The sequence below is a fragment of the Manduca sexta genome, chromosome 11, assembly GCF_014839805.1.
Source record: "Manduca sexta isolate Smith_Timp_Sample1 chromosome 11, JHU_Msex_v1.0, whole genome shotgun sequence".
In the NCBI taxonomy this organism is placed as follows: Eukaryota; Metazoa; Arthropoda; class Insecta; order Lepidoptera; family Sphingidae; genus Manduca; species Manduca sexta.
In genome coordinates, this window is record NC_051125.1 from 13461852 (window position 1) to 13489827 (window position 27976).

Genomic DNA, 27976 nt, shown 5'->3' on the forward strand with positions numbered 1-27976 from the left:
ATTAACTTAAAATCTTATTCCAACGAAACTATGATCCGCTTTTTCCCGACACTCAGTCTAATAATATTACTGGGGTTTACGGCTTTATCGAAATACACTGCATCTAAAATTTCACACTCAGACGACTCACATATGAATATAAAACCAAGTATGGATTTGCAGTTGCCTGCGTTCTATGAAAATAAGCAGCGAATTTTCACACCCTCGCTTTTAATGGTCTGGTTAGCAAGACAGACAGCAGAAACACTCAGAACACGTCTCACAACGCAAATTGAAAAGTTAATTCCGAAATACATTTTCATACGCATTCATTCCGTTTTAAAAAATAATCCGATTATTTTAATGCCCTATTCTGAATCAATTAGTATTTTAAATAATAAAGTTCTACTTTTAAACTGTTCCTAAGAGTGAAATGAACAAATAAAATCAATCCATATAAGTATAACATTTGGCGCAAACACGGCAAAATAAATCGCAGCGAATTCCCGGTATAAATGCAAGATACTTTACAAAGACGCACGATCCTAGCGGGCCATCAATATAAAATCCAATCAGGTGCGGTAAACATTTTTTCCGACGGTACGATCTAATTTCGCGAGTCGGCTCGGCGCGGCGCCTCTTCACAATATCCACAAAGTAGCGAAAGTGGCGCGAAGTGCTCACGAGCGCGGCGCAGACAATCCCGGCTTGCCATTGTTGTCTTTGATTTAGACACCGCACTGCACGTCACTAACCTACTCCGTATTGCAAGTTATGTCACTTTCTAATCTGGGGATACTTTGATATTGGTTTATTATTGATCAGTCTTACTTATAAAAAATTCGCAAAGCTATACTTAGTTAAAACAGAAATTTACTCGATCAGCTGTAAATTAAAACCCGCCATTTTTCCTTTTAATAAGGTTCAAACTAGGAAACCAGTGATGTTTTTGACAACTATTTAAGCAATTCTTAAGCACCTCTTAACGCTAAAACAAGTTTATAAGTAAGACTGGATATGTTTTGTTGTCAGAACTAACTCTTTTTTAGTTCATAAATATTTTATTCATTGGAAGATAGCGTAGAATACTACTACTAATAATGTTGTAATTTTTAATTTATTTTGTAAGTACAATATTTTTATTATTTTTATAATTATAAGGATCAAACAACATTTATTTGAAGCCACTTAAAATAATTAATTAGTGGTCATATTCGAAACTATACTAGATATTAATCAATAATGTTAAAAAGAATGTTACTATCCCATTGAATGATGGAAAAACATATTGGACACACGAATAATCTGGCTTACAGCTTAACATTCGGGAAAAATTGATAAAAATTGAATTGTCCGAGCTCTTAATGATATTAAACCGTTGGTGATATTAAACGAAAATCCCTGAGATATTTCATTTCATCACGTCATTCATATTAACTCTGAGAGCCACCTAAATATGCACGCAATTTTCATCCATTCCATTCCTAATGACTTTCACTGACACCACGCTAAACCCCTCATTTTACACTTTGACGCGTTCACTTACGCCTAGTCCTGTCGCGATGACATTTTCCAATGGAAGCAAAAATGATCTTGTGGCATAATTATAAATCCTATATTGGTACGCACAGAGTTTAAATTCGAATGAATTCGCTCACTGAGCAGGGTGACTTTTGTCTATTCTGGGTCTTCAAGGATAAAGTATAATTCGAACGTGAGGTAACACAGCGGAACCGCGTTATTGCTTTATCAAAATTGAACCTTACAGTGCTCATTTAAAACTCAGAAAAGCTTGGCAAACTAAGAGCTGATATGATAACTGAACTGTAGTTTTCGTTGTCGTATCGTTTTGTCTATCGGTAATACGAGACTCGGTTCGCACCTCTGAACAACAGAACTTTACTTTTTTCACACTTTATGAAAATACTTCTGCTCGGAGACGTCATCAGCGCACTTTCTCGTGGTGTCGTGTTGCGTATTCTGCTCGTGGCATTGTGATATTACGGTTTTATCTTGCTTATGACAGCTCGATTATTCGGCTATTTTATTGAAGAGAAATAGTCAGCAAAATATAATAATAATGACAGCTCGACACATCTTAATAACGAGTATTATTCTAAAACAACTTTATCGTCAGAAAACGGTCGTCATTAGAAGATTGCAGGGAATGTTTAATATGAAATATCTTTTCTAACGTGGCTTCTTCATAAAAATAATAATGAAGCTAGTCAAGAATACCTGAAGCTGACCAATATTCAACGTAGCCGACGCGTGCCAGGCATTCCCCGACCAAGTATGAAATATAGAGGTGAGACTCGTGTGACCAGCTAGCCACTGCTATGAGGAAATTCTAAAACTGAACGCCATTTACCTTGGAAATTAAAGTGCAAATATTTCATGAACTATTTATTAGCGTGGTGTTAAATTATCCGAACTGCTAATATACTCACACATCTGTTGGAGTTATAAATAGGTGCAATTGTCTTCTCGTCATAGTTTTCTAATACAATTTTTTGTCAAAATGTTTGAATGTTTGTTAGAAATAAATACAAAAATCGTTGAATGTAGTTGGATAATTTCTTGCACTAATAGACTATGCCTTGGGTAAAAATACAGGTTATTTTTTTATCCAGGAGAAGTTTTCAGTGGAAATTTGATCTTTCGCACGGACAGACTAGCATCGCCTAGTGGGTTATAAAGAACCCAAAGTGGCCGTAAATGTGCGTATGTCAATCTCTGCTTACCCTTAATGCCAGTAGACTGATGGCCCAATTTTGTCCCCACTTCACCGTGAGGGTAACCAGTAACAGCAAGACAGGATAGCCCGCGGCTATGTTTGTCATATGGGAGACATTCCCCTTTGCCCGGATCCTCTTAGTTGTTCAACACGTTTTCACACTTTTGGCAATCCACAACGGCGGGGAAAAACTCGGCCGTGCGAAAACTTTGCGAATTTCTCAGAACAATTGCTAATTCTACTTTATATAAATAAATATTTGGTGTTGATAAAAAAGTGGTCCTTAAAACTTGAAGGATGCAAGCAAAACGATCGCCTAAATAAATAAAACCATAAATGTACACATGAATAAAACTGAATACTTCCTTCGTACAAAAGTGATATCGAATACTTAATGCGTGAAAAATATTTTAGCTACACTCTTGAGAAATCAGACAAGATATACAGTCATGTGCACACAGTGTGAAATAAGGTTTTTGTTCGCAAAAAAATGTTTTGATATAAATCTTCGTAAAAATATCATTATTCACTTAGAAGCTATTTCATTTCTTTTAGTTGATTCTTAACTGCAATGGAAATCTTTATATATTTTTATTTTTTAATTTCAAACATAAATGTTATTTATTCATTGGAATTCAGGTCAACCGACTTACATTATAACATGAATCACGAAATGTCCCTAAGGTGGATAATGGCTACTGTTTGAGCCGTTCGTCATTTGTTCCATTTTCGAACATTGTTTAGTTTTCGAACAAACAAACAGAACGGGGATTCAAATCGGGAATTCAAGTAATCCCATTAATCATCTTTGAAATTCAATACATTGACACGCTGGCCCGCGTGCTGGCAGTTTGAGCGGCTATTATGTGCATTCCGTAGATTTTATGTTTCTGTTTGGACGTGGTGGGGCGTGGTGGAATACTTCGAATATCGCCACTTAGGTATTCGGATATGCAGATCGGTAATTGGCATGCCGTCTCCACTCTATATTGGTTGTGTACCTTTGTTAGTGTTCCAAGATCGTGTGTTTGTTTTGACTGATGAATTATTCACAGTGCATCCTTGTCGCTTTCATTATTAGCGGCATAATTGTGTTAGAAACGGCCAGTTCTTACGATGCCCGAGGAAATACTATAGTTGTTCTTTTTATAAGAAGTTTCTTTCTTTTCATATTTTATTTTTTGTATTATTTATTTTTAGAGTTTATTAATTGCAAATTGTCTCATGAGTTGCAGTAATTGAGTGCTCATCCTTCACTTTAATATTTCTATAGGTCAATACTTGTTATTCGCTCTCATTCAACTATTCTAGTGCTATTTAGGCTTGTATAGCTGTAAGTCTTCCATATATCAAAAAATAAATCAAATTTACAATACTATTACCAAATAGTATAATTTATTAATATTCTAATCATAACATATTTCTTCAAATTACACATGAGTTAGATTCAAAATATTACAAACATAAACAAAAAATAAACATTTGTTGATTTGATTTTTTTCGCAGTAACAATATACTTACTGTAAAATTATATCTTGATTTTAGCCAGTAACCATCAATATGAAACCAGAAAGTTCAACAGGCCGGCAAAATAGTGTCGACTGCTGTCGGGGTAATCATCTCTGGTCAGTTGGCATTCTAGTGGACCCCACACCACTTACTATCAGGTACAGTGGGTTAATTTTGCCGAGCTCAAAAAAAAAAAACATTTTCAGTTTGTCGCTAAAATATCGTAAGTTATAATTTGTCACCAGTAAGCAGTTTCAATTATATCTAATTTTATTTATTCAATTTTGTTCAACACTTTATTATATCTGTGATAAAAATAAAAATAATTTACAAACGTCATTAAAATTGAGATTAAATCTTAAAATAACTCATCAAAGATTAAAATGCAATTTAGATTTTTAATGTTGTTTCATTTACTAACCTCCTTTGACAACTGTTTTGAGTCAATAATACGAGAAACCAAACACAAACTCGCAAAGGCGGTTAAAAACATTAATATCTTATGAAGCAAACACACTGCACGTTTACTTAAACCGATTTATAGTTGAGTGCCTACTGTATCCATAACAGTAACAGATTTTAAAAGGAAGCTTGTAGGGGAGTCTAATATTATAATGTACTCGTCAAAGAAATACCGATAAGGAATAGTAATACTGGGGAGTACTTTATAGATTTAAGCGCCACATTTTTAAGGCGACGAGACGTGCCCTGCATCGTCGATGACCCATTGTTCGGTTCCGACCAGTACACCAGAGTTTTATAAGTTTTTTTTTTTTATATAAAACGAATTCACTTATTTGAGTTACCGCTGTAATAAATTCATGCGAAGGGAGCTAATAAAGTGAGATAACAGTGAATGAAGTCTTCCGCTTGTTGATTAACTAACTTGTTTCCTGTATTACAAGCTATTGTTTTGATATATTTCTATTTTACGTGTTTAGAAGATGGTTTATTGCATTTAGCTAATAACTTCTCTTTACTATATACTGTAAGTTAATGTATTTCTGAATGATAATTAATAAGGCATTATTTTGTTTTTATACTGTTTTTGTGCGTGTAGCTATATGCGAAAACAGAATCTGTGCATCCAAAACTGGACCGAGAATCAACTCCGACACTTCACAGGATAAAGATTGCGCATAGATAAAAAAAGAAAAGCTCGATGCATATGCTGCATAACGAATTGCTGACCAATTGCTACTTCACATGTGGTACCAAAAAAAATCGATAGGGACTATTGGTTTGAAAACGTGTCTGCCACAAAGAGCGGTCGCAATCCTCCTCGATTCGTATGAAACACGCCGATATAGAGTCGCGCGTAAATACGTACAGTGTACAGTATCTCTAACAAACACACCGCGGAATATGTAAGCAAATTGTGCGCTTTTTCACCGTTTGAGTATATAAATGTAAAACTTTGTCCCTTTCGCTTTTTTACGTTTTGAGTTGTGTATAGTGTATAACGAGAAGAGTTCTGAGTGATAGTTGAAGTTGCTGAAGCAACTGTTAATCTTATAGAAGTGTAATTAGGACCGTATTAATAAATCAATATCATTTTTAATAAGATTTGAGGTTGATATTGTATTGAACTATTTAATAAGCAAGGCTTAAGTTATCATTTAGGAGCTTGTTCCGGTCATATGTCGGCTTTTTTAATTAAAAGAAATCAATGCAAAAGGAGCTGAACGGATTTGTAAAAACTTTGTCTTACAGATAGACCATGTTCTGTATAAACATAGGTTGCTTTTTAATCCGGTAATTTGTTTCTGTGAAAAAAAAAGATTTTGTTATCTGATTTTTAAATAGAATGCGCTCGCATCGCATAAGTGGCGCCATGGATTGGTACCGTTATTGGGACCTTTGTTACGGGGATCGATTATCATGTAGGTGAAGCCAGTAGCAATTCCTCGCTTTACTATAAAATATGAAAAGGCTTCACGATATATTTTTGCTAAGTAATTTAAAAAATGTTATAATTTGAAAACACATTGCCTTTTTATAAAATGAATCCCGTAATATTCTCATGCAATAATAAAAAATGTCCAATTGTTTACATTATTACATTACAGCATACAGCAGGGTATAAAATAATAAAACAAAATAATAAGAGGGCTCCATAATTTTAGTTTCTTATACACATTTAATAGCTTACTTACTATACATAACCGTTTGGAATCTATTGCAAAATTGCTTCACCAATAATAACATGACAGGATGACAACTATACTCCAAAAAGGTTAATTACTTTACAGAAAATGACTTCTTAATCTGCACACCTATATGTATTTGAAAAAAAGCATATTCAAAATAAACCCGATCAAATACCTTCCGTAAAATGCCAGACTTAAAGGAACACATAGGGTGAAATAATATTTAAAAAAAGAGATAGGCATTAAAGCGCGGGCGATCCCCACTCAATCGGCGGCTAATCTTTGTTTGAGTTTAATTAACGCCTCTATCTAAAAGGGATACGTGCTTTATGGCCTAACCCCGGTTATCTTTAGTTTCTCAGGTAGATATTAAAATTAATTCATGTAGGAAAATTTATCAGAGCGTAGATGAAATACATTAAGGTTGGATTTAGCTTGTTTCTAATTGAAGTGCTTTAAATATTATTACTGGAAGTTACTTAATATTTTAAAGCGTTTTATCTTAACAAATAATTTATATAAAATCTTTCAGATATTATTTTCGCAGTCAAATATATTCTTAGACTAAGATTGTAGTCGCATAAATAAATAAAAAAAAAATTACGTTAATTTTACGGTAACCTTCCGTCACTTCGATATAAGCTATAACAACAGCGCCATTTTATAACAAAAAAAAATACTAACTGTTCTAAATTTGAAAACTCGAAAAAGAACGTTATCAAACACAAACAATTACTCGAAAGACATCCGTTTAATAAGCGCATTATGCAAGAGTGCGGGGCAAACGAAAATCAAAGTGCTGCTTTATACAAAACGCTGAGTGCAAACAGAACGTAGACTTAATTGATATAGTGTAAACAAAGATTTCCATCAGTTGTCGGAACAGATATCAGCACGATGCATTGCTTTTGTTTGTTTAAATGGAACGGATATTTATATCGGCACCGGATCAACGGGAAGGGTAGGCATAAATATAAAATTATACAATCGAATAATGAACATTCACAGATAATTAAAAGCAGAGGCCTTTATATTTCCCTTTGGAAAGTCTGTTCTGATTTTATGGTTTTGGAGCAAGTTCGTGTTATAGGAAGCCGGTTTTAAAATAATGTACCAAGGGGACTATAAGTTAAAGGTCAGCGAAATTTGACTGATTCCAAATATTGTGTACAACTATTATTAGTGCACATATTGATCTGCGAAGTGTATTGAACTTAACATCATCTGTTAAAAAAATAAATCAATAACTATAGTGCCTTATTAAATGTCATATCGTCATATAAAAATATCTCCTTTAATTTACCATTATCACCTCAAAACCTAATTTGATCCATGAAGACGCCAGTTTTCGATTATTTGAAAATATAGAACTTAATGTTCTGTATCAAATTCTCCCAGTAATAAAATTCCTGCATCGAGCAGAAGACATGATCTCTATTAAACAGCACTCCCCTGTAATGTGTTATTCCTCTGTAAGACTCCTCAACTATCATCATCACCCAGATAAATTCCACTGCTAAACATAGGCCTCTCCCAAAAATTTCCAGACGGACCTGTCCAAAGCGGCATCCAACGTATTCCTGCGACCTTTTTCAAGACTCCTAAACTATACAGTAAGTAATATCATAAACTCGGATTTATGTTCGCCAGACGTCATACGACCTCACTAGTGCCTTTAAGCTCATTAGTCCAATATAGCTCACAAGATCGCACTTTCAAACAGTCTATTAGAAGTTTTCTTATTAGAAGTTCCCCTATTACAACTTGTCCAGATGTTGAAAATCACGATCGATAAAAATCAGAAAACCCGCTAGAAGTGTACAGGTGATATTAAATGCTGTCTCCGCTAAGTTAGGTGTCAGTTTTGAACATAAAGGTGGAAATTTGTTTAAATTTTATGGATAAACGGCATTAAGCGTGGTTTTAACGATCGCTTAAAGTTTGCGAAGCGTGAAATGGAATAGAGCCGAAGTGATCGTTCATTAATAAAAAATATTTGACAGTTATATTTTCATGCATACGTAAATATCTTTGGTACCACCGAGCTGGTTTTATGACGCTAACAACTGTTTTGATTGGCTACGAATTTATTAATATGGTGTCGAACCTAGCTAAAATAATTTTGTTGTTTGATTAGGCGTACCTACTAGCGTTATTGTTATTTTAATTCTTAAATTTTGAATGAATGCTATAGTTTTAAGCCAAAACATGCAGTCATTCAAAAACATTATCATATGATCTATTAATTATTTATCTATATTTCGTACGCAGTTAAAATTCCTTATGAGTATTTTATCCACTGCGTCTGTTCAAAAATTAGGAGACATTTATTAAATATTTGTCAATAAGACCAAGTTGCGCAGGTCTAGACTGTTAATTAATATAAAACAATAAATATAAAGAATTCGTTCAATATAATTATCTAAAACGGTTGTGGCCGACACTCTTCAACTTCAAACGTTCAAAGGGTTCGTACCGACTAATCTTTTTGACATCCATGTATGCAACACTCATCTTCAAACTCATCAAAATCCAGATAATCATAATCTACGTGAACATTGGCACATGCGTCGTTAATGTACGGAGGGGGAAGGCAGAGTTCAGCGAACATATTAAATCGTTAAGTGTTTTGATAAACACAGACACAGGGGGTTAGCGATGAGGCGATTCAGTTGGGAATTTGGTAAATCATCGCCGCTGGGGAGGCACGTTCACTGATTTGAATTGCGAGGTATGCTTATCTGCATCCATAAAACGAGAGCGTTGTTTCAATACACGATTCAAAACTATTAACTGAACATGATTGTATTAACAGAGACAAATTAAAAACCGCATCGCATAACACTATGCAAAACATGCAAAACTTAAAAGAAAAATTGTTGTAAGCCATTTGTAAAAGATATCTGATAAGCCAACAAAAAATATTCAATCGCAATATTCATGACTCCTCGATTGTATTCGTGATTTGAATGCAAATTGAAGGAATCTCATTTGAACCGAAAATTATTGAAGTTGTTTCGCAAACAGCGCGGTGCCATGTAATTTAATTTAATATGTGAAAGCTGATAAACTTAATGAGAGGATTAGATAAAATGACTCAGCTTGAATAAATTCGATATTCTAATGACAAATAAAAGTGTTTGTGTAATGGAGAGAGTGTCCCGAAGGTACAGCGCGCGCTCCCAAATTAGCTATCAGGACAGCCGGCGACAAAGAGCTCACGGCTTATCTGGCGGATTTGGATGAACCGAACCCTTGGCGGCTATACAAAATAATAGCCGGCTCGATAGCGTCATTGTTTGAGCATGAAATTAAAATTGAACTGGGTTCACACGTGCGCACCGCCGAGATAAGGGTTGTCCCGTCGCGTCCGTGCAATCGATTCGAAACTCGCGATGTTTGCGCCCTGCCTCGTGTACGTTGATTTACTTAAGGGGTTTTGCTCTTTTTCTTTTATTTGAACGCTAACAAGTGCTCGTATGCTATTGTATGGTTTATTAAAGTAGTATTGTGTTTGCTCTATCTGGATTTACCAGCGGATAAGCGTATTTCAAGAGCGTCCGTACAATTTCTTGCGTTTTCTAATCTGATAGGTCCTGTAACTGCGGCTAAAATGTTACCATTTTTCTACGTTTGTATATTTTTAAGCCTTAGAAGAGAAAGGCATATTTGTTTTATAGTTAATATATTATGATGTGGTTAGTAAAAAATATAGGAGTAATTTACTGTCCTTAAAAGTTTACATACACCTTATGATAGATCTATCTAATAGCTAATTAAAAGATTTTTCAGTGTATTACAATTAAAATACATACAAACACGTAGGCGCTATAGCACAATATAGTACCTAAGCGTGACCATACCTAAGTACTAAGTAATACTACTATGAGCAACTAATCTTATAAATTATAATATTTTTCCTTGTGACCATATAAAACTAATATAAACTTTTTTTAATTACCGAACACAGTATTTCTTACATTTTAGTCTCAAGACAAAATAATAATTAAATGAATAAAATAATCACAAATAATTTTTTTTCTACTTTTCAGACAATATAAATTAAACATATTATTTAAAATTTAAATTTAGAACACATCAAACATAATATAAATCTATTAACAGACGAAAGCCATCGCACACTCAAAACAATTGAACCAATCAACGCGTAGGTCGTAGAATCTCGGCGCGTTCCCAAATCTATTAGACGAGACTTAGGTGGTCTGCATCATGCGTCCATATTCAGTTATTTACCAATTAACATACAGTATGGCCACTGCGGTCGGTCCAATTTAATTTATCGATATCGTGGTGTATTGTGTGCACATACACTGACCACTCCGATACACCAATGTGCTTGCGAGTTGTACCTTTATTTGCTTTACCCTCGGCTATTAGATATTGGCGATGGTTTAATTAATTAAATTTGGTGCCCGTATCCCTAATTTTAGGTTAGAATATCTGGTTATCCCGTTCTGTTTAGGTTGCGGGTAGATGTGACCGCTATGCTAACTTAGTGACCTTTGTGACGGAAATTTGGAACATACCTAACACTAAGTATTGAAATCAAACTATTTTCGGATTTTATCGCGGTTTTTGGTATTATAAGTTTCTCCCGACGTAGCGAAGACTTGGTAGTCTTATAGTCACGTAGGGACCGAGAAAAAATCCATATCCGACAAATTTATTTATTTCAAAATCTAACATTCGTGTAAACGTAAGAAAAGCATACATAACATCACGCATTTATCCCCGAAGGGGTATGCAGAGGCGCAACTAAGGCACCCACTTTTCGCCAAGTATGTTCCGTCCCATGATGTGATAGGGGGCGAGCCTATCGCCATATCGGGCACAAATTCCAGACTCCGGGCTGATACTGAGCAGAAAAACCCAAATATCACTTTGCCCGACCCGGGATTCGAACCCAGGACCTCAGAGCGCTATTGTACCGGGCATGCAATACAACTACGCCACCGAGGCAGTAAGAAAAGCACTAAGTATTTATTACTTTAAAAAGTTATACAAAATATATTGATTGGACTTTGTAATATAAAAAAAATATACTTTTAAATATAAAGTTAAGTTTACCCTAGTACGACCTGCGTTGATATTTTTACCTATTAAAACAAACTAAAATAAACTGACAGTTAAAACACAAAAAAAAAACTTCAAAAGCCGTCGCGCAAAACTAAAAACTGAATAGCAAATATATTAAGCCGGTTTAATTAACGCAATCCCCCTCAAAAACGGGCAAAGACACAAAACCGGTTAACAGATAAAACAATAATAAAAATTCGCCACATCCCGGCAATTACACAGGGATAAAAGTGAAAAAGGTAGGAGGGCAAAACCTGAAACAAATCATGAACTCTTTATGCAAATCCGTTGAGTACGACAGGATTACACTGCAGCATCTGTGTCTACACTCACTAATGAGATTAGTAACACCAAGTGGAGCGTGCTCAATACTAAAGTGTTTAACGTTTAAGGTGCGAGCAACCAGAAATTATTTATTGTTGACGTTCGTACGGCGAATAGTTTTAGAATAATGACTTTTTCTTTATAGTTAAGTTAATTTCTTCAATTCAATGATAGGGATAATAATTATTACTTATTTTATGATTAAAGATCGATTTATTACCTACTTATTAACTATTATTTGTACGGTTTGTAGTCAGATATTCTAGCAAACTGTTACTTAAAATATGCATTAATGCTTGAATAAGGTTTCTGATTAATTACCGGCCATTTCGGCCATACGGCAGTAAGGCAATGTTAGTTAACAATATAACTATTATTTTTGGCCGAATAGTAGAATCCCATTGTGCAATTTTCAAGGATAAATAAGAATATGTTTTAATGTCTGACTTCCACTATTAGCATGTCAAACTTCATCCAAATTTATTCAGCGGTTTCTGTTTTACTTCTAAGAAACATCATTAAACATTCACAAAAAAAGAATTTGCAGTAAAGCAAAGGAAATAATTGATTCATCATTCAATCTAGCTGATATTTCGCCACTAGGTTCCATGTCTGTCCAACATAAATGTTATTCATTAAGTACATAATTTTGTCAAAAACATGATAGAAAGAGATCATAATGTATCGTGAATGCATCAATATAATGAAAGTGAACAATTTGGTGCAGTAATAGGGACGGGTCACGGAATAGTTTTAACCAGTTTCACCCGACTTTAACTTTGCATATTAATACAATTCTTTGATCACGTAAATACGCTATTATAATATTTGTCGACAGTAGCATTTTTTTTATTTTCGAGTATTTGAATCTGCTGCTTGGTATTAGTGCTTTAAATATAAATACACTAGTGAATGGGCTTGTTTACAACTTCTGAGTCAATGCAACTCGACACATGTAAACGCCGACCAAATACAAAAGTCACACTCTAATCTATAAGTATACCCAAATAATTTTTAATAAAATTTATATTATCTAAATTAGTTGTTAAAAACGATAACGGCTGTCAAATAAAAACCCTAAAACTTATGAAGCAGACCCTTTGTTATTCTTACATAGAAATCACAATATTAAAAAAATAATGTTCTAAATTTAAATTAAAAACGTGGTAAGTTTATCCATTTCATGGACATAAGTAATGATCAAATTATCTTTATAACCTGTGAACATTACATCGAAATATGTGATCGCATCGTTTTTCGGCAAACATAATCACGTAATAAAGTATTAAGCCTCGGTATAGATATAAACTAGGATTAGAACGGTGCGGTTGCATGTAAACACGCCGTAACAGACGCCAATGTTATGAGAACTTCCCATTTTTGGGATTTTATTAAAACAAAAACAAATAAATAACCGAGGGGAGACGGGCTAATACGTGATATGTAAATGGGATAGACCGACAAAAAATAATTTATATGTACAGAGATTGTTTATGTTGTTTATATGTTATTGTTGAGAATATTGTCATATTTCTAATGAAAATAGCAAGTCTTTTTGTATCTTGTCGTCAGTAACTTTATTTATTGATTTATTAGCACATATTCCGAGTATTGTATAGAATTAGTTTCTGATAACTAACGTGAATGGAATTTTAATATTTCTTTTATTTTTAGAACATTCTAGTAATATTTCCAATATGCCAGCCCCATCGTACCCTAAAAATCAGCTTCTTATCCTAAATTATTAATGACGGAATTACTAATACTACAAAAACTACTTATTATACAACGCAAAAGAAACAAGTTCATAAACTGTTCTAAATAATAATAATAATAATATCAGCCCTGTATTATATTATACTTGCCCACTGCTGAGCACGGGCTTCCTCTACTACTGAGAGGGATTAGGCCATAGTCTACCACGCTGGCCTAGTGCGGATTGGTAAACTTCACACACCTTCGAAATTCCTATAGAGAACTTCTCAGATGTGCAGGTTTCCTCACGATGTTTTCCTTCACCGTTAAAGCGAACGATAAATTCACAAAGAATACACTGTTCTAACATATCACGTAATATAACGAAACACTAGGTGAGTATACATATATCACTCCAGCAACAATCTTCAGATAATTTCCTAAGAGATTGGCTAGAATCAAACCGCTATTGAGACGTGACATCGTTCAATGACTCCAGTACACAGAACTGACAAGTGACATCCTTTGGGTCTCAGATTATAGTCAATCGAAATGTAACATCTAAGCTGTCTCAAGACTACGAAATCGAATTCAAAGAACTGTAAATTATATTTAAATAATAATAATAATAATATCAGCCCTGTATTATATACTTGCCCACTGCTGAGCACGGGCCTCCTCTACTACTGAGAGGGATGAGGGATGTAAATTATATTTACTTCGCCGGAATTCAAAGAAAGCAAGTTGTCAAAAAATCTCTATATAAAATTTTATTGTGAAATAAAAAAAAAATTAAACTGTAGTTAATATGATATAAGCTAACTATAGTTTTTCCTCTTGCCAATTGCAAACAAATTATTTTTATGTAATCGTTACTCAATGATCTGATATTTTAAGGACATTCATAGTATCTTGTACCACCTCATTGTCATGTTTAAAGTTTAGTGTAGTTTAGTTTAAAGTTTTAAATTATGTTGTCAGTGGTAAATTCTGTGTACACCTAATAATAGCACATATATCAGATGCTGTAAGTTATCGTTTTATTGCATTGAATATTATAATATATTATGGTGTTGGTGTACTTTATTACAGTTGGAATAAAGTAGCAAGTTTCATAAATGTAATTAAGTCCGATTATGGCACTGGATGCGCTATCTATCACATGTTGGGAAGGAAATAAACTGGGCGAATTGTAGGTGGACTAAATGCGCCACTGCATAGACTTTGAGGCATAAAGTTTAGAGATTTTGTATTTAATAATGAATAAACCTTCCGTCTACAATTATTTTTTGATGATTAACATATGTAGTATTTTTTTTTTTACTTTGATTGTTATTTTATTATAAACATGGCGAGGTAAACTATTTTAAATATAATAAATGAAATATTTCCTCAGAAAAAAAATATATAAAAAGTATTTTGAGTGAATCCATATTTATGCATAATTATACACGTTTAACTAAAACAACAATCCGAATCCCACACTTGGACACAGAGACTCATTAATAATAAATATTAGATGAAGAAATTGTACTGACGACTATCTCAACTGAACTTTTGAATGCATTTCCCCTGCTACCGTGTCATTAGAGTCACGCTATTTAGCAGTTAACGCTAGCGTCGCGCCGATTTATCAACGGGACGTTTATATTCTGTTAATAGTCGATATTGAAACCGCTTGGGGTGATGAAAGAGTAGATATAAGAGAGGCTTTCCGTGCATTTAAGATTGTTTTCATTTGAGAGGTTGATGGAATTATAGGTTGAGAAGAAGAAGGAACGTGAACATGTCTTTAAATTGTTGTAAAGTACTCGGTACTGTAGAAAAAAAATGTAACAGAATTATCAAAAATACACAACATCACGCATTTATCCTCGAAGGCATATGCAGAGCCGCGACCAGCGCACCCACTTTTCGCCAAGTGTGTTTCGTCCCATGATGTGATGGGGGCGAGCCTATCGTCATATCGGTCACAAATTCCAGATTCCAGGCTGAGACTGAGCAGAAAAACCCAAATATAATTTTGCCCGACCCGTGATTCAAACCCAGGACCTAAGAGCGCTGTCGTACCGCGCATGCAGTATAACTACACCACCGAAACAGTCTTGATGGCAAGGCGGTCAGAAATATCAAAAATAATATGCCAAAAATGAAATTATGTTTACTTAGTGACAAACAAGAAAGAATTAAAACTAAATTTAATCGTATATTGTACGCAACAAACCAAATTCGGTAGGTAAGTTGCTAGCACACAGATACATTAGACGCTCAATACTGCAAAGGATTTAAGTACACACAATATGAGCGGCCGGGCCATATTTAACCGTTATCGTGTCGACGCGCACACCTAGTATTCATTGTCTGATGATTTACTAGCAGCTTATCCCACCTTCGCAGGACTTGCAGTACGCTGTCTGGCCCGTTGTGCCGCCAACTTTTTCTAATGTGTAGATGTAATACAAATGTAATTTCTTCGTTTCTTCTAACTTAACTTCTGACTTTTATATATTTTAGTATACGAATGTGTATAAATTTTATCACCAGTATTACAGGATTCAATATTGGTGACGCTTTGGTCTAGTGGCAAGTATGTGGGTTGTGATTCTGGAGAATAGATTTGATTCCCAGGTCAGACAACATACAAGTTAAAATCCATTTGGTCAGCGATATTATAAAATTTCATTTACCGGTGTTATTCAGTAACCTAATATTCTCTTTTTGATCTCATTAAACATTAGTTAAATCAATTAGTTTTAAACTACCTTTATAAAACACTTGGAACATTTTACCCTACAAAATAGTCGTAGAATATCTTGTTCAAAATGCATTGTTGAAAACATTTGAATGAACAAGTTTTGTCAACTGCAACGAATTAACCGACGTTTTAAATGTTCACTGAAAAATACAAAGCATATTGATTTTTTCTACCATTCTTTTTTTATTTCGAACGACACGAATGCATTCAGACGGATACCGATAATGGAACGAAATGCCATGGAAACCCCTTTTTTAAACAGGCGAATGTAATTCGGAAACATTAGGCTTGGGAAAGCGTGATAAGGATGACGCCTGTTGCACAAACTCTGATAAAAGCGGTGATTACTTTAAAAATATGATACGTGCCGCCTTATATGACGTTTGCTGGATGTATGAGCATTTGATGATTCTTAAAAAGCTGACATAAAAATTTTCTTATATTATGCAATTATTCAAAATCGAATAGATTATTCATACATAAATAAACTTGTGTTTATACTTCGACAAAATTAAAAAAAGAAAATATTTTTTCTTCATTGACAATCAGATTCAGGACCTTCCAGCGTCACTAAGGCGATTTATATGAAAACGACTTAATAGTTTTTATAATGACTATACACAGGAAATACCACTTCTTATTAATTACAAGAAAAACCACCTAATTACTACGTATCTATTCAAAATTGACAACGAACACTTCAAATTTAAACCGCATTGACTCGTTAACATGGATGGATAGACTAAAACAAACGGAATAGCCAGTGTTCCCCTAAACCGATCCAGAATTACGCACCCTCATCAAGGCACACGCACGACTGGCTCGCCAACTATGCAAAAACTAACCAAGCACTGCACTCAGCATTGATTCCGATGATGCGGTGCCGGGTCATTATCATTATCGTGCGGAATCCATTAATCACGTTGGTATTCCTGAACTGAGGCTTCGTACCTCTGGCACTCCCCGCGCCGCCCCCGCTCTCCTCTCGCAACCCCAAGTACCTGGACGCACTCGTGCATTCACCCTTCCCTTATCAGTTTTGATGTGGCGAATAGTGCAGAGCGGTAATAGGATGCTTGGACAAGGTAGGCTTTTAAAATATTTATGGAATTCAGTAAACCTGGTGTTGCGGGAAATTTTTGCTTCATTTGTGACGATTCTTGCAAATACACATATAATATTAGGTGTCACATTAATTTATTGTGAACCGTTAGACACTTTCTTAAAGGTAATTAAATGACTTGTTAAGGATATTTCATCAAAAACACTTTTCCCAGGTTCTGTGAGTTATTGTTTACTTTACATTATTTTAATGATTAACAAGAAATTATGATCATAAATTTAAGATTCTCTTTAAAGATTAGATTTTGACATGATAATATATCTAACACTGCCTAAATATTTAAATCTATTATGATATTGTATATTTATAATTATTCTTTGGTTTAATACTTTTAACCTAAATATTAATACATTTTGGAAATCAATAGTTTTATGAAGAACCAAGGCAATGGAACATAAGTAATTTACCTCTTTTTAATCTCAAGTATATTCTAGAGGCAACTCCGGATTAAGCAAGTCGGCATTAAAAATCACATTAGATTGTAATAGATTAAAAAAGGAACTCTATCCACTGCTATGGTATGTATAAGCACCCTAAACAAGCAACATAAAATAAAAGTGTATATGCAACTAGGCGTTGCTCCCAACTCTGTTCGCTTTAAATCCCTTTACCGTTATAAAATTCTGACTCCAATTTTTCAAATAAAACGTTGAATACTTTGTGTTACCATCATACGTGAAATGCGTTTATTTCTATCAGCCAAACTTCAAATATCTTTGCAATCTTAATATTAGTAAGAATAAGATACAGAACGATATAATTATGACTGAAGGTCGCGCCCTCTTTGGTAAACCTTGGTGGTGGCGCTGACGAGCTGCTTCCACTCCACCCAGTCTTGTGCCTGCCGCAGAACGATGTAGTACAGGGTCAATTATACAATATGATAATAAATGAAACCATATAGTTGTCTTTTTGAACCAATTTACCGTAAGTTATCACAAACACACCATATTGGCACTAGACAAAAACAATTACCAAATACTTAGGAACTAAAAAAAGGGACTTTTGCCGAAAATATTTGCTTTCGTGGATAATTTTACCACAACTTTAGCAAAGGTAAAGAAGAATGTGGTTTAATTTAGTAACGCAATGAAAAAAGACCCTTTATACTAACTGAAAAACCATCTTACTCCTAATTCCGTGTCTGGCGCATTCGACGCCTATTCTGCTAATGCGTTGTAACAGAACATTGATATTTCACATACAATAACGTTCATTCGATTCGCGATGAGCCCAGTTATTAAATCAATAGGATAAACAGCACACACCTGCGTCGAGATGGATTTGCATACGCGGACAGGGGCGCCACTGTCATTTGCATAATTATAATGGAATATGAAAATGTTCCTGCTCATTATATTACGCGAAAATACATGTGACGCACGGAACTTTGTGATGACGTGTCGACTATGTAATGTAATGTTCATTCCATGTTTGTTTTGTCACGTTTACACGTACATTATTTTATTAGCTACTTCTACTATATATTATAACTGAGCTTCAGAAATGTATTCATCATCCAATCTCTCTGATATTACAACACTGTTACAATTGCACTTGAAGACGAGGCAGATAAGTCCCACATCTAGTATACCTTAAAAAAGCAAAGGCGTTCGTATACAAACTTAGAAAAGTTTCACGATACACGGATAAACAACTTATAATAAACAAAATGTGTTTACCAAAAATCCCACTCGATTAATGAATCCATCGATTAAATCGCTTAAACATTTCGCACACGCAAATGGAGTGCATCTCATAACTCAAGCGGTAATGACGCGCGACATGGGAACGCGGCAGTTGTTGCTAAACGGGACGATTGTCAACACCGCTCTATCAGTCGCATTACAACGTAATGAGATAATAACACTATGCAAACAATGCTATTGATTGCGAAAAGTTACCATGTATGGACGGGATTGAATTATGTTGTTATCGTATGCAGTTTTGACAAGGGTTTGAATGAATTTGGATTTCAAATAGAGTGTTTCTATTAGCCGTTCGTTTTTTTGAGTATCTTGTTTTTTTGTGTTTATTTATAATTTAGTATGGGTGCTGTGGAACCTATACTGGTCTTTAAAAAGCAATGATCATAAAATGTATATGTAAGTGTGGGTTCAGAATAATATTTCCTAAGAGCAAATATTTGAACTTAAAAATAACTAAACATAGTAGATAATATTTAGTTAGATAAAATATAAACTTGCAAAATTAAGAGAAAAAATCTAGGTAATATTTGCTGATATGACATTACCTACGAAATAGTTTTAACTTTAATTAATTTTAAGATTCCAGCAGAATTAACAATAAACAGTATATTAAAATTAACATACAAACATATTTCTACACTAGCTTCCGTCCGCAGCTTCGCCCGCGTTGATTTCGGACTTCAAAAATGGAGGAGGTGCTCAATTTATCGGGATGTTTTTTTAATGTATGATGGTATGCAGGTGGTCCGATTGTCCGGTCAGGGTCTGATGATGGGATCCTGGTGAAATCGAAGGAAGCATATAGCATGATTCAGTATTCACGCGTGATGGCTTATTATTAGCGTATTTCATGTATAACTTTGGTGTTTCTATACCGATTTCTATGAATCTTTTTTATAGAATTTTTAATAATGTTAACTTTTTTATTACGCATGACTGAGAGTGTTATAAACGTAAGAGTAGACAAATATAATAAGAAAGCTTCGAACTGCTAAGCTATCGGGAGTTACACGTGTTATTGTGAGTCAACCATAAAAGATAGACATATGCTGTCGTGGGATATTTTTTATATAATATTAAGGAGAACTTTTCCGTCATACATGTTTTCTGTGTAGCTTTAACCATTAAGGTTGCACACGCGACAGAAGGTTAAAAATGGAGTAACTTCTCCCGTTTTCCCAACATTTCCCTTCACTGCTCTGCTCCTATTAATTGTAGCGTGATGAAAAGTATCGATAACCAGCTCAGGAGTATGAAAAATAATTGTACCAAGTTTCGTTAAAATCCGTCGAGTAGTTTTTGTTTCTATAACGGTTATACAGACAGACAGACAAAATTTTTACTAATTGCATTTTTGGCATCAGTATCGAACCCTAATCACCCCCTGATAGTTATTTTAGAAATATATTTCATGTACAGAATTGACCTCTCTACAGATTTATTATAAGTATATAATATATAGAATAGATTACTGAAATTAATATCAGCCCACACTTTGATCATACGTATAGTATAAGGTCTATATAATTGCACAACCTTATCTATTTGCCCACATCCCACCACAGAGTACAAGCTACCGCTAATACGCGAGAGAATTCGGGCCATTATACCACGCATTGACCACACGCAGACAGACAATATATAGGTTTACATTTGTATAGTTTCAAATTGTGTTTACGCAAATAGTCTAGAAATCTTTGGAGAAGATCTCTTCGCAGTTACAATGCAGTAGTTTATTAAGATTATTATATGGATATTGAACCATTGTTTAGTGAAGATTTTATGATTTAATTCTTTTACGAAATAATTACATATTCTTTAATAGTTTAACTCTAATTTCATTCTTATTCTATACTAGTCTTCTGATGGATAATCACATGTGGTCAGTGATTGAGGAATTTTGGTGACTTTTAAGACGAAAGCTATTTGAGATTGAAAGAAAAGAGTTTATGTTATCTTGCAATAGTCCCTTTTCGTCAATCTGCAATGGTTTCTTTACGCAACTAATAAAAATGTCTCTATGGAGTTGAATCCGAAAAGAATAGACACACCGTTTGGAGCCATTATTTTTTTATTATCTTCTGTTTTCATTTTGGTTCCAAATTATACTGAATATATATTCCATGGTTTTGTACAGTTATGGTATGTTAAATAAATTCCCAAAACTACAGTAAGGATATTTTCATTTACAGCCTACTTGCCCCACTCCCTGGAAACTACCACCATACCCCGTGGTTACATGAAACAATCTTAATTAAGAATTATCCCGGCTTAAGTCCGTTAACCCTTCAACTCAGCACAGTTAACGGGTCAAAGGGACATTATTATAATCGCATCAATACTCCAAATATAGGTCAGGTCGCAATTAACTCCAGATTATGATAATAAGAAGCAATCAACGTCCGCTTGCCAGATATTATTATAAACACGTAAATCACTGTAATGTAACGGCCTTATCGGATTGGTAGGAGTCAATTATGTCGTCTCGAACTATTACTGCCTGATATACGGGCAGATTATGTGTTCTGTCCTACATACAGAATGCTCGATTGTCTAATAGAGGTTTGGGAAATTATGTATATTAACGTAGGATTATATGAAAGCAGGTATCTATTTCACATGGAATTATAGGTTAGTATCGATGCTAAGTAATGTTAGTGTAATACGATATGTTCCAATTGCGGGCTTATGTTCTCAGCTGGTGGAATTTGCTTCTAGCTGGATAGTCTGTACTTAAGTTTATCTTGAAAATAAACGAATATGTGCGGAAAGTCGGAAATCCCTTAAACAACTCTTCTTTTTTTTTTGCACACAGCAAAGGACCCCACTGCACCTGATGGTAAGTGGAGTAGGGTCCAACTAGAGTGTCGATGAGATTAACCCTCGCCAGTGAACAGCTATGCCGGTCTGTTTGAAACAGGATATACAGGCTGATCCCGAAACGCGACTCAGTTACGTTACTATGGTGGGTTTTACACCTTGTTTATAGGTCGCTATCCGCAAGTGCAATATTACTGTGAAAATAAAAAAATTGTGAAGTGGAAAATTCATAAATAATGCCAATAATTAAACTGCATCACGACATAACGGTCTGGGGAAGTAGGGCTCACGCCCCCAAACGATTTGTTATCAAAACAAGTTAATTACGATGAGTATTAAGAAAAGTATAGTGAATAATTTAGATATTAAGTTAGTGTGACCGAAAATAGTCTTGTTCCTAACATAGCGCACAGTCCATGTTTTTATTGTGTCGTAATGCAAAAACATACAACGATTTTTTTTATATTTTATCTATTATTAAATACTTTTTGATAGGTTTTTCTTTGTCTTTTCATAAAACCATTTTAAGAAGATTTTTAAATTAAGCAGGTCATCAGTGGTTCCGTTACCTTGTTTATTTCTATCAATATAGATAAGACGATTTTATCACCAGTTACTAATAATAAATCAAGCAAATTATGAGCGCTTTAATAGTCAAAGTATTGTTGCATAACCTCTTAATACTTGTAGTCTAATAAAATTACTATAAATATAAATGATGGTAGGCCACATAGCCCTCGAGAACTATGATTACCTCAAGGATCCAGCCAGTCGTAATTCCCATGCAGTATCAATACTTAGGTACGAATAGCCTGTATTTAAAGCTAATTTAACTTTTCTATACCGTCCAAGTTGTATGTTTATATTTTCACTACGGTTCACAATAATATAGGCGCAGTGTCCGATACTATCTTTCGGTGGGGCGTGTTTTATGCTAGGGTTGGAAAAATGAATGCTGATTTTCTTTTTTAACTCTAAATTGTTATATTTTTTTATATTTTGCTTGTTAAGTGAATTTGAACCCTACTTGTTTTTTCTATAGTTCTAAATTGTCTGCTTTTTTATATAAAAGAAAAGTAATTGCAGTATACTAATATTTTAGTTTTAAATATTTGAAGTGAATCTGTACCGAGATATCGGGAAACGTATGTGGTATATAACCTGTTTGAATAGTAAACACATTTCTACATGGACTATTAGATTTTTTTTATTAATTCAATAATAAATTTTATATTTTATAAAAATATTCATATGTATGGTTTTATATTAGTAGTAACAGCATATAATCCACATTTGAAATTTGACATTCTCAGAAAACATGATAATATATCTGAAATTAACAATATTAAAATATATCTGAAATAAAAAATATTATAGGTATTCCTTTAATAATGACACTTTTATTCTAAGAGTCAAATTTCAAGCATGAAAGCGGCGAACAAAACCGTACAAAACCTAAAAATATTCTTGCTAATCCAGCCCGTGCATAGTCAAGCGATTTCAATATTCCCAATTGAATTCCAGGAAATCTAAATTACTAAAATGCCCCGCGGTCTCTCATTACCCGTTATCAATTTCAAGGCTTAAACAGTGTAAACGTGAGGCATAACAGTAATCGTTCAAATGAGCCAACCCTAATAGCCACGGCACAAGCAAGGGGAATCGATACCGTGAATTACCGCATTCTATGAATATTTGAAAGCTTTTTGTGCTGTCCGTACTTTTGTCGCGCCAGACTATCGGCCTAATTGAAATAGTTTGTTTATCCACCGCCCTATAATTAAATATGATTGATATGTATTTTTGAAACGTATCCGGTAATTATAGGCATATTTGTTTTTTTTTTTAATTTTTCTTATCTAATTGTAAACACTAAACAAGGCGTATATCGTAGCAACGAGTATAATTCCATAAAGATAAATGTTGTATAATCTTGTGAAAAAATAAGACACACACAGCCACTACGTCTATTAAAAATGTTACAAAAAATTACACAATATTTTCGAGCACATATAAATGTAATGTTAAAGGTCGGCATTCTCATTTGAATATTCACACATAAATCCCAAATATTTTTTTTTAGATTTTTCGGCAAACAAAAGGAAAGGTCCCGCGTCGTTTACGCACGCAGTAGTAAATTACGCAACAATTCGACTGGAAAATGAAATGCCTGCTTCCGAACCATTAAGCAATTTGAATTTAACACTCGTCCCTTCATTTTCCTATTACCACAGAAATTTCGCGATGTGCAACCCCTCTGAGTGTAACTTGACGAGGAAACACAAAATAAGCACTATGAAGTTGCTTACGGAGTTGTAAATATCTCCTACCAGCTCGTTAGCGACGCTAATTAGGACTCTATTACACTAGCTACAATGTTTCAATCAACAAAAACAAACCAACAAACAACCGAAAACGTAATCCACAGTTTCCAAATATTTCTACGTGCGGTTTTAGTTCCAGGAATTTATTTATTTTTCCACACTAACATAACGATTTCCGAACTGTATGATTTTGAATTACCAAGCTTATTTCCTTTGTAAATAAATTTAAATTTAATCTAACAGATTTCCTACAAGGTCAAACATTTTATCACGAACTTTGCTCAAAGAAAATTTTAGGGCTCGTTTTATATGTCTGCAATCGAAAATTCACGCTGCGAAAAAAGGCAGAAATCGTTTGCCGACCGTCTGGATCAAAGAGAAATGAAGTAATCGAAGTGGAATAAATCAACACAGAACAAATTAAATACGTGTGTAGAGCAATTGAGCTGCTGTAGGATGTGAGCCAATCCGATGCTTTTTATCGGAACTCCTTCGAGGAAATGAAAATAAAAATGGAAAATCAACGACACAATGTGGAGAATCTCGCTCGACTACGTTTAATGCAGATGTTAACTTTTTGACTTCGTTTATGAAAATTTTGAATCGTAATCTTGTATCCACTCTTAAAGTAAAACACGTTTACACTACAAAACTGTTTTGTATTCTGAGAAGCAGAATTTCGTTAAGAAACCAATTACATTACCTAAGAAGTATAGGTAAATTTAAAACCGGTCCGACTTTAGTGTACTGATTTTTATATTCAACCTCATTTACATTTAACGTAAAATTGCTGGCAATTTTCGCGAAATGTGCCTAAGGTTTTTTCTATTACTAGTAGTATAACTGTTTCTATTTTAACTGCCCGGTTTTATTATAAAGAACATTGGCGTGCATACAAACATCTGCATTAATAGGTGCGGTTAAGGATATGTTAAACAGGGCATGAATCATTGAATAATAGCAACACTCTAGGCAGTAGGCAGGTGCTCGGTTTCAGTTAGCAGCGGCAATAAAGTACCGTCGACACGAGAGCATTTATCGAACGTTCTCGACGAATTGTAGCAAGATTAGTATTCCGCGCTGCAACCAGAAAGGGTGGCAAAGATCAAGTTGCGTTTTTTAATCAAACACATCGCAATCCGTCAATGGGACGCGCCACTGAATAAAACAAAGCGATAAATTAAGGCAGGAAACGGGAGGCGAACGCTCGCCGCTCGTATTGAAAGATTTACTTCCTCTGTTTAATTGCAATAACGGCTAGGCACGTTGGTATCGTATTTTTCTTTTTACACTCCGCCTCTTATTGCCTTCGGGCCGTTAAATAAATTTATGACGCCCAACAAAGTTCAGCCCACCTCGGCAGCCTCTGCGGGCTGAAATTAGGTGGAAATGTGAAACAGAAATAAAAAGCCGGGTCTCAGGTGCGCCATTCGGCGTCGTCGCGCCGCCGCCACTCCGCCGCGGTGCGACCGAGGCGCGGACGGCCGGCGGCCACCGACAGCGACCGGCGATGCGCGACGCGGGTAGTGGGATTAGCTCTTGAGTGCGCTTAAATGACTCGACCGCTCGTAAAAGTTTCTTAACACTCATAGTTTTGGAGCGCCTTCCTGTTGACTAAAATTTCCCTCTGTAAAAAGTTCCGGCTAGTTTTCGTTCCACATTACGGCGGCCTATCTGCTTTGGGACTTTATTATTATGCCCGAGCTGAACGCACCGGACACGAAACTTAGTTATTTACGTGTAAGTGCGCTCGGTTTTACTGCTCGGGAAGAAAATGGAGGAATTCAATTACGTTTTACGTATAATAAACAAAAGTAAAATTCGGAAACTCACATTAGCGCCCGGCTCCTTTAAAACCTCCGATGTAATCTGAAACAAGGAACAAACACGCCTAAATAACAATGAAATTGTAATAAAAACTTTGAACACGCAACCGAAATTGTGGAAAATTGACCAAATTATTATTTACGGTTGAAATTAAAACGAAGCATTATAGAAGATTACTTTCCCCTCTTTAAAACTCGTCTGCGGTATATAAGGGATATTATTACCCACTGTATTGTCTTGTACGAATGTTACCATGCGTCACATCGATGTAGGCACACGTCCACGTCACAGTTATAACTTTTTTTTTTTTTTTTACGTAGGTAAATCGTCAGTTGACTATCTCCCGCCTTGGGATGGGCGGGAGGGCGTGTCAGACTTTTACTGACTAAGAACCTACGGTGTTCCCATCCTTTGCCTATGTGCCTAGGTCCAAGATCCGGTGGCATTGAGACCTAGGCAGGCACCGGCCCTAAAGGGCCCCGCAAATTGTCACAGTTACAACTTCAGTGGTTTTGGATCAAATCAAAATTTGTATACGGTATATCTTTGAAAATCATTTATTGCTTTTGGGCCGAAAAACTGATCTGACCGTTTTATAACAATGAAAAACAAAAATATCTCATAAACGTATTCTGAAAACAAAATAAGCGCGATAAATGTTGCCTAATACAATATAACAGAATTAAACGTTCAAAAATAGTTTTCATATTAATTTTAAGTTAATAATTAATAGGTGTTTTCTATTTTCGGTCCACATCAAGAGATTCCAAACATTAATTTCAAACCGCGATCCAAATCGGGCATTTGGTTTGCGATCCCGTGAACCTACTTATAAGTCATACCATAAATAAACTTTTAAATTAAATACTTGGTTGGTAACATTATTTTGTTTCAATTTGTGAATTTTAACTAGCTTTGAATCGCTGATACACTTGCTTTGAAGTCTTTTAGTGAAAAAATACTATGGGAACCTCGCATATTCTAGATGTAATTCTTTTCGTTTATTAATAATAATTTTAAAAGAAATAACTGGATACGGTATTTATTATTACGCATTTGCATGCTCGCATATGAAAATGCAACAAATTCGATTTTTATAGTGTTTACATTTGAGTATTATTTCATTTATTGTGTACTATGTTTCAATAGCTAAATTTGTTAGAGGTATTATAAAAAAAAAAGTTAACAACAGAATAAGCAAAGTAATGCCTTTCTATGTTCACTATCAAAAAGTTCATGGCAAATTGAATGCCGTTTTATATAAAACCCTCCGGCAAAACTCTGCGTGAAGCGGTTTCTGCAGAAATAGCGCCAAATTTCAAATCCTGTCCAGTCAGATGCCGTAGACAGGTTATTTTTCGTCTATAGATTAATAATAAGTGACAAACTTTACAAGTTTGCTCAAGAAAATATCGAAAAATATTTAATTGCATATTGTGTGAAAATAAACGTTAATTCTAATAATAAATAGTATATATTATTGCTATTTTTAGTGCATTTCGTCTGCTCATTTTGACTTTTTGATAGAGGATATAATACAATGTCTTCTCATTAGTCGTTAAAATCGAAACAGCCATTTCAAAGCTTAGCCCAGACAGATAAAAAATGTAGAATCTAGTATTTAAATATAGTAATATAATTTTAACGAATACATATTATATTCACATTGAAATAGACACTTACATTTTATTTAAATGTGTATTGATTATAATAATAATAAACTGGATCAGAATCTCAAAACACCTTTGGGTAAAAAATGTTAAGTAAAAATAAACCTTATTCGAAAAGCCAACGAGATGTTTTAAATCGTCATGTAATCGCTTCACATTCAGAATGATCAAAACATACACAAGCCGATATGCGAATATCTGTGTACCCTAAACTCGGTAATTTCCATTCGTTGCGGCGTACTTCGTGTCAAAATTAC

The 27976-nt window shown here is 34.5% G+C and overlaps 1 long non-coding RNA gene across 1 annotated transcript in view; it reads right to left on the reverse strand.

Annotated features, from left to right (window-relative positions):
• LOC119189015 overlaps positions 1 to 27976 on the reverse strand; it is a 74491-nt gene that overhangs the window by 10973 nt on the left and 35542 nt on the right. The window contains exon 2 of the long non-coding RNA XR_005112210.1: positions 26056 to 26091. This is a non-coding gene — a long non-coding RNA (uncharacterized LOC119189015). The remainder of the gene's footprint in view (positions 1 to 26055; positions 26092 to 27976) is intronic.